Genomic DNA, 8,812 nt, shown 5'->3' with positions numbered 1-8,812 from the left:
AGTTTGAGTTGGCCTACCTTAAAAAGAAAAGAAAAGGAGGGAGGAGGGGTCACAGGGTAGAAAAACAAGGAAACAACTCCCTGGAGTTCTTCCTGGGTCCACGAAACCAACTGCTGCTTTGCCTTGAGAAACAAAATAAAACAAGTCAAACACTCACACATAAAATATGAACCAAAGTAAAATACAAAGAAAAAAAACAAAACACACGTCTCTGCTCTCACGTTGTAATCCTGCCAACAACGCCAGATTGTGGCGACCGGGGTTAGAGGTTAGCCAATTAATTCACTTTAACCTTAGCTTAGTGTTGCCAGACAACGCCACCCTGGGAATTTCACCCAGGGAACTATCATAATCCTAAAGGCACGCAGATCCGTCATACCACGGGGCAGAGACGAGGTCAAATTACAAAAAAAAAAATCACTTTATTAAACATTGAATAAAAAGAAATCCATAACATCCACCTGATGTTACCAGGGAAATTAGGGGAACCAATCAGGGTGGAGGCCTACCAGTAGGGAGATGGGTCCAAAAAATAAAGAGGGTCCCGGGAAGGTCACCCCAAACACTCGTGACACACGCACACACTGGTGAAAATCAACCTGGGGTGAAAACATACACACAACACACAAAGGAGACACCGCCACCGAGGACACCACGTCCCCCACTGTAGTCTCAACTCCCTGAAAGGACAAACACAAGAGTAAAAAAAAAAAAAAAAAAACACAATATATAAAAACCAAAATCAAAACCTAACTATACAAAAACAAGAATTAGCTAAACTAGGTAAATAAATCAATACAAAAACTAAATCATACTTTGACAAATAACCATTATCTACAACATACTCAGAAGTAACCACACGCACACACACTTAACCAAAATGATTAATTGCAAATATCAACTTAAATTCCCACAAAACAAAAACAACTCAACTTTTAATTGCATGCGGACACTCACAAGGCCAGTGAACGCACACCACAAAATATAAATTTCCCCTCCCCAATTAACATCACACACACACACACACACACACACACACACACACACACACACACACACACACACACACACACACACACACACACACAGTAAAACACAGGGCTTAAAGAGGCCGCCAGGCCGAAGCGACCAATGCCGCGGGTGCCGACAACCCTCCGTGAGGCAAGTCAGTCCGAAACGGAGTGACAGTGCTCGGCTCCAACAGGTGAAGCTGTGCGGCAGAATCAAAGCAGTCCCCAAAGTACAGTAATTTCCCAAAGAGGGCAATCCCCTAAAATCAGTGTATTTCTCTATAAGCACAGCTATTCGCTGTGAGCAAAGCAACTTCCTGTAGGCAGACGACCTCCCGTAGGCAAAGCAGCAGTGATCAAGTGGGCCGTGAAAGTAGCCGATACAGTGTTCCCCCAGTAAAGCCGTTACCCATCCAGCTGCCTCTGTCCACACACGCAGGAGAGGGGAAGGACCCAAGACTGCTGTTTCTGCAGCGGCAACCTGCAAACACACACACACAAATTGCCATATGCGCACTGCAGCAACAGCGCAGTACATGAAACGGAGGACCCACCGGCAGTAATCGTGTGCAGCTCACAGACCCATGGAACCCAATCCGGCCCTACAACAAAAGCAATAGTCTTATTTACTGTCAACTAAACACGCAAACTGGTAACGCAGCCACAACTAGCCTACCTGCAAACCCCAACAGAAGAAGGACAGGGATGAGGCAACAGGAAGTGATGTGCCCTCGGCCTCCACAAGCAAGAGAGAAATCCGGTGACACCTACCGGCTTTTATACCCCCCTCTCCCTACTGCCATTGGCCAGAAGGAGACAGGCAATTAGGCACCATCTCCTACAGCTGGACACAGGGCCACAATGCTCATCCTGCTACATCTAGTTGTTTTTTCCCCCCTTTACAACCATGAAATCAGCATGAGCTAACATTGCTTTTAAATTAGCACTGAAAAAGAAAATACACTCACTGGAGAGCAGTCATCAAAAACACAGTAGAACGTGGTCCCCCTGAATCCTCTAGTGGCACAACAGCTCGCAGAACAAGGTAACTCTCTGCTGGATAACTTTAAATTTGAACTTAAAAGACATAACTTTTAATTATCATTGCTCGGCTGTGTATCCCTTCCCTCTCCCTTCCCTGAGACTGAGCTGATGCAGTTCAAAAGATTAATTAGGAAGGCAGTGGTTCAAAACAACACAGCTGTCCACAAAAGGCAAATAAATCCAGGAATCCAAACGACAGGTGAAACTGAGACTGAAGCACAGAGAAACACCAGGGAAGCTGAAGGGTTGCACGAGGAGACTCCAGGGAACTCAACATGAATTCAGGGAACAGGAACACTGGAGAAACCGACTCAAGAGGAGCAAAACAGATGAAGTGACAGAGACTTAAGTACACCAGGAAGGCAGGGTACCGGGACACACAAGGAAAGATACTTCAAAATAAAACTGGAAATAAACATCCAAACATATAGAGTCCAAAACAAAAACTTCCTAAACAATTCTCAACACTGCACCTACTTAATATCATGAAAAATGATTTGTCATTTCATCATTTTAATTTTCATTCACTTTGCTGTTAGTCCTCCACACGTTCTGCCCCCAACCAGGACTTCATCCTGAGCTGTGTGGCTACTGACAGCGACTGAGGCTTCACTTCAGATTCATTTGTACTTTAATTTTCATTCTGCTGCTGCTATTTGGAGCCTCAGAAACCAACGACAGCTTAAAGCTCAAAACACAATGTCACGTAAGGTCTGGCATCAAAATCAACTGATGTCACCAGCTACAAAAAGTTTCTCTGTACCATCCCATTCAGGCGGATCAGACGACATCAAGAGCACTATCTGAAAACAGCGCAGAGAGTTGGTTCTTTTATTTCACAATTATTATGCTGCTGCAGTCCAAAAGATAAGGCTGGTGATTTTCTGTACTCCTTATTGTCCTCAAATCTCTAGTTCAGACACAAACCACCACTGAATGCATCGACTAACAAGCCTTGTGTGTGTATCCGAAGCCTGAGATTATTCCTCACAGAGATCCTTTGTTTCCAAAAACACATCAGAGACAATCTCTCACTGACATGTTCCTCCATGACTATGAACACACATTGTTTTTTTATACACACACACCATCCTCCTACCACAAATACTCACTACAGCACCAAACCTGGATTAATCCACCACAGAAAGTAGTCCCCAACAAAGGCACTATTTCCACCTGTAAAAGAGACTTGATATTAAAGACTGTATGGTGGTTTGCTAGTTTCCAGGTAATATGTCTGAATGCTGCGTGTGTGCGGTCAGGCACAATGAGACACCACAAAAAAATCCCATCTAATGATAATTCATTGCAGTCTTTTATGCTTATATGTACAGGTTCTAGGGGGTCTAGGCCATGAGGGTGGACAGCAATCGATGCTTGTTTTTATCTAAACAAAACATGTATAAATTATGAGTTAATTCCGTTAAGAAAACAGATAAGCTTATTTAGAGTAATGATATAAAACATCTGCTAACATAACTTCAACATAACCAATAATCTCAGGGATATACTGTAGGGTCTAGTGATCAAAGGAGCTGACATCACACTCACAACACCACCTGTTTGAGTAAGTTTTCCTATGAAATACAGCATGCAGACATTTTAGGAAATGATTGAGTCTCTGCCAGTGAAGTCTATTCAGAGTTGAGCCAGTGAACACAAAGCTGCACAGACATCAGTTAGTGTGAAATTACTTTCACATCACAATAAACCCCTCACTCCTGCTATTTCACTGTGTAATTGTGTTACCATTTTCCTGAAACAATCAAATTTCAAGATGTTTATTCCTGCATGCTGAGGAGGGTGAAGGTTGAGGTCAAACATCTAACTGAAGAGAACATCTCCAGTTCAATTGGCTCCTGACCATGTGATTTAATCATTACAATCAAATTCAGTGGGGAACCCTCAGGGTGTGCTAGGCCTTCAGAGAAGGCCAAACATATATTAGCATTTAAATGCTTGTATTTAATAATTGTTCTCTACGAATTTTAATTTTAGCCGCATTTTCTAGTTCAATGGTTACTGTCCTGAAACAATGAACGTGCAATCAGATTATTTTTTTGCCTGTTTAGAAATGAATCACATTTTGAGGGTTAAAGGTCTAATACTCATAGATTGCCACTGTTGAAATTTGGTGTCATTTGATATGATGGAAGAACCAGAGGCGATTGTTTAGTTATCAACAGTTTAATTTCGGTATTGTTTTCTCTTTGGCTCTTTGTCTTTCGTGAGTTCATTGATGTCAGCTGCTCGTAATGAAATCAGCCTCCCATCAGATGAAGTTATGTATTTAATGAGCGGCGCCGCTCAGTTCGGGAGTCTCGCCTCAGGACGGCAGGAACAAGCCCTCTGAGGCTGAAGAGAGCCCTTAACAACTGGTATGTAGCTGAGAGGTGGGTGGTGGAGGGGGGTGCGGGGGTGTTAATCAAACATCATAAATAAAAAGTGTTGTCTTTGTGGACTACATTTCAAATAAATCTTGTCTGCTCCAAGATTATCTGAGTGAACACAGAGAGAGCAAACACACACACGGTAAGTGTGAGGCCCGCAGAGATCAAACAGCAGCGAGAAAGTCATCTGAAGGTAGACGCGCTCCCCTGCTCTGCTCCTATTTAATTTCTGATTATCGCACAGATATGTGGTGTGATCATTACCGAGTGATGCCAAATGCCTCTCGTCCTGTTTGCTCAGGGCTCCTCTCCTTGGCAAGGCACTCGCTGATGAATATTTAAAGCTCTCATTAACAGAAATAGATTGTGGGGGTCATATGAGGTGTCTGAACAAAGTGTACCCCGTCCTGTTTCAGTGGCCGCGCTCAAGGACTTGCCAAAAAAAAAAAGAAAAGAAAAAAAATCAGCTCATCAAAAAGCTGAAGGTTGATGTGCTGATCTGGGGCCAGTGCTAACAGAGAGCAATCATTTTCACAACCATGGAGCATAAACCTCGGAGCAACGTGCTCAACAAGTCTGTGGACGCCCATTCATCAGAAATCAGCCGAGTGTGGACAGACGACAAGGCTGAAAACTCCTCCTGTGAACGATGACCTTTCACTTCAACAGGAAAACAAAGCCCTGGACTCAACCACTGCATCTGCTGGAACGCCAGCTACGTTCAGCTGTTTCTAACACGTAACAGTAGTTAGTTATCAGACGAGATGACTGCGGTGCAGAAAATATTTTTTAACTCTTATGTTATAGGTTGTGTTGCTCTTGTCAACAAAGCCGCTGAGAAACACACTTTCATGTCACCACACTGAACTGTACTGTAAAATGAAGTATTCTTGTATTCTTGCATTCGATGAAACACATAGGTCTTACCTTGCATAGTCCACACTGCTTAGGGGTCTTTCACTCATTAAATGTGCCATGAGTCAAGAAATACAGCAACTATTGGATGTATTGCCATTAAATTTTGTTCAGGCTTCCATGGTTCCCAAAGAATCGAGCTGACTCTGGTGACTGTTTATTTAACAGCAGTTGCAGGTGAAAATCCCCACGTATCCAGTGCAACATCTCATCGGCTGTGACTTCCAGTACCTCCGCACAGGTATTCATGCTCCCCAGAGGATAAAGTCTAATGACTTCGGTAATCCCCTTACTATTCCTGTGCCGCCACCATGAAGTTGACATTTGTGGTTCTGGGTCGTGACATTTGGTTCAAACATTCATGCTTCCCTGAGGATGACCTAAAATAACCATTGGTGATCCTTGTTTTTGTTTCTCTAGTGCTTTCATCAAGTCACAGTGTCAAAATATTTTGTCTTCTGATCAAATCGCTGAAAAGCTGATGACATCCCCATCAGCTTCAGCTGTAATTGGCTAATTGGCAAATATAAGCATGTTGACATTTTAAGCTAAGGTGGTGTTAACAAGTAAGCTTGTTAACAAATGTTAGCATTTGAGCGCCTTGTCCTGTCCCATCTCAAATCCATCACTGACCCACTCCTGGACCCCCTGCAGTTCGCCTACAGAGCCAACAGGTCTGTAGACGACGCCGTCAACATGGCTCTCCACTTCATCCTCCAGCACCTGGACTCCTCAGGGACCTATGCTAGGATCCTGTTTGTGGACTTCAGCTCTGCCTTCAACACCATCATCCCGGCTCTGCTGCAGGACAAGCTCTCCCAGCTGAGCGTGCCTGACTCCACCTGCAGGTGGATCACCGACTTCCTGTCTGACAGGAGGCAGCACGTGAAGCTAGGAAAGCACGTGTCTGACTCCCAGACCATCAGCACTGGATCCCCGCAAGGCTGCGTTCTTTCTTTCTCCTCTGCTCTTCTCCCTGTACACCAACACCTGCACCTCCAGCCATCAGTCTGTCAAGCTCCTGAAGTTTGCAGACGACACCACTCTCATTGGACTCATCTCTGATGGCGATGAATCTGCCTACAGGTGGGAGACTGAGCGTCTGGTGACCTGGTGCAGGCAGAACAACCTAGAGCTAAACGCTCTGAAGACAGTGGAAATGATAGTGGACTTCAGGAAGAGCCCGGCCCCACCCACCCCCATCTCCCTGTGTGACTTCCCCGTGGCTACCGTGGAGCATTTTCGCTTCTTGGGAACCACCATCACACAGGATCTCAAATGGGAGCTAAACATCAGCTCCCTCATCAAAAAAGCTCAGCAGAGGATGTATTTCCTGAGGCAATTGAAGAAGTTCAACCTGCCAAGGACTATGATGGTGAACTTCTACACCTCCATCATTGAGTCCATCCTCACCTCCTCCATCACCATCTGGTACGCTGCTGCCACGGAGAGGGACAATAACAGACTGCAGCGTATCATCCACTCTGCTGAGAAGGTGATTGGCTGCAATCTTCCGTCCCTCCAGGACCTGTACGCCTCAAGGACTCTGAGGCGTGCAGGGAAGATTGTAGCTGACTCCTCCCACCCTGGACACAAACTCTTTGAGACACTCCCCTCTGGCAGGAGGCTGCGGTCCTTCAGGACCAAAACCTCTCGCCACCAAAATAGCTTCTTCCCATCTGCTATTAGCCTCATCAACAAGGCTAGAGAGCCCCACTGTTGCTGATCAATTGCACCAATCACCAGAAAAAATTCCTTGTATGTGAAAACATACTTGGCAATAAAACTGATTCTGATTCTGATTCTGATTCTGATTGTTGACACTGTCACTATGTGAGCATGCTAGCATTTTGATGATGTTAGCATTTAAAAACCTGTTGGTTGTTGTTGATGCTAAGACTACACTAGCATTTTTGCTAACAACTTGAAATATCATGTCCTCATGTTTTGTCTGATATTATTGCTGCCTGATAAAAACCTCATATATAACCTCATCTGTGCAGGAGTCACTTGTGCACAGACACAACACAGTGTCCCCCACCATCGTCACAGAGCTGAGCACCCGTCCGCCAGCTTGTAAACACACCTGGAAGCTTAGCATACAAGCTGTCAAACAACTGCGGGCGAGGTGATTGCATCACCTTGACAACAGAGGGTCTTTATCGCTGCTTTCCGAAGCGACCTGAGCAGCCGTCTTAGCGCTGCCCACTCTGTCTGAGGATAAATCAGGTTAGCAGTGGATTAGGCTGAGGCACCTTGTTTGTGTAATGTACTTTATTTTCTTCAGAAAACTGTCGCTGGTGTCAGAAGGCATTAGTGCAAAGCTGTCAGTCTTCCTCTCTGTCTCTCTCCTGCAGCTGCTGGTGCTCACTTTCTCTCTGTCAGACTTTCTCCTCGGAGATGTGGCGAGGCTGTAGGATGATAGTTACTTCGAGAGTACATCTCAGCTTTTGAGAGCTGATATGGGTGAAAATGAAGGCTGCGGCAGGCAGGCACTTTGATCTACTCGTGTCATAATCCCGACTGTAAGGTCCTGGCTCTGGGCAAGTGACAAATTGTGAGCTGCTAATCATGTCATCAGGGCGGCTCGATGGGAGGCAGCTCTTTGCTCATTGCACAGACAACATATTTTTGTGTTTTCCAAAGCTTCTGAGAGCTGAAAGACAAAGCCACGCATCCACAAAGGACCAGAAGGCTGCTGCTGTTACTTGCTCTCTCCTCCATCTGAGAGGCATTTTATAATTTTTCATCTCTGTGTTTTAGGGAGACTGTTGATGAGAAGCCATTCTGAAACTGGAACAAATGTAAATTGAGAGTGTGCTGGCTCAGATGCTGTTTATCTAATGAATTCATGTAATGCAGAAATGATTCTTTCTCTGCCAAAGCAACCGTTGGCGTGTGCCAACACAACCATAAAGTTACTTTCCTTAAAATCCCATTCCAGCAACGTCAGGTCATTTACACAGAGATGTTTGCTTTAGTCAGAAATGGCTGTGAAATCATCTGTAATTACGCCACATAATCTGGGTGAGAAACGGCTGGGTAAGTGGAAGCCATTCACTTCCTCTTCATTTCCCCCTTTCATGTGAAAGCCACTCACAGAGCTGACTTTTATCTACTGATATCTTAATCCTTGGATTTTCTGGTGATCTTTTACAGTGGCAAGAAAAAGTGAGTGAACTCATTTGGAGTCTGCTGCATTTATGTGTAAATTACAATCATGAAGAAACACAAAAACATCACAAAAGCATGAGTCAGTCCACAGTCAGACAAGCTGTCTATATATATGTATAAAAATTTATAATGAATTGACATAGATTAAAATACAATGAAATACAGTAAAATACAAAGACAAAAGACAGAAATATAAAGAACTTCCACAAGTATATGATGGAAATGAGAAAAATATAACAGAAAATACACTATGTATATGGACCAATGTGTAAGGGTAAG

General features: G+C 44.2%; 1 long non-coding RNA gene across 1 annotated transcript; it reads right to left on the bottom strand.

Annotated features, from left to right (window-relative positions):
• Positions 1 to 222: 222 nt before the first annotated feature.
• Positions 223 to 1,892, bottom strand: LOC139614205 (uncharacterized). The gene is made up of 3 exons (XR_011686928.1): positions 1,687 to 1,892; positions 1,565 to 1,612; positions 223 to 1,491 (listed from the first exon to the last, which is right to left on the bottom strand). It is a non-coding gene; the product is annotated as an uncharacterized lncRNA (long non-coding RNA).
• Positions 1,893 to 8,812: the final 6,920 nt, after the last annotated feature.

The sequence above is a fragment of the Trachinotus anak genome, unplaced genomic scaffold (assembly GCF_046630095.1).
Source record: "Trachinotus anak isolate AG129_WGS33_773 ecotype Australia unplaced genomic scaffold, CSIRO_AGI_Tana_v1 ptg000033l, whole genome shotgun sequence".
NCBI lineage: Eukaryota > Metazoa > Chordata > Actinopteri > Carangiformes > Carangidae > Trachinotus > Trachinotus anak.
This window is presented reverse-complemented; position numbering and strand designations above follow the sequence as displayed.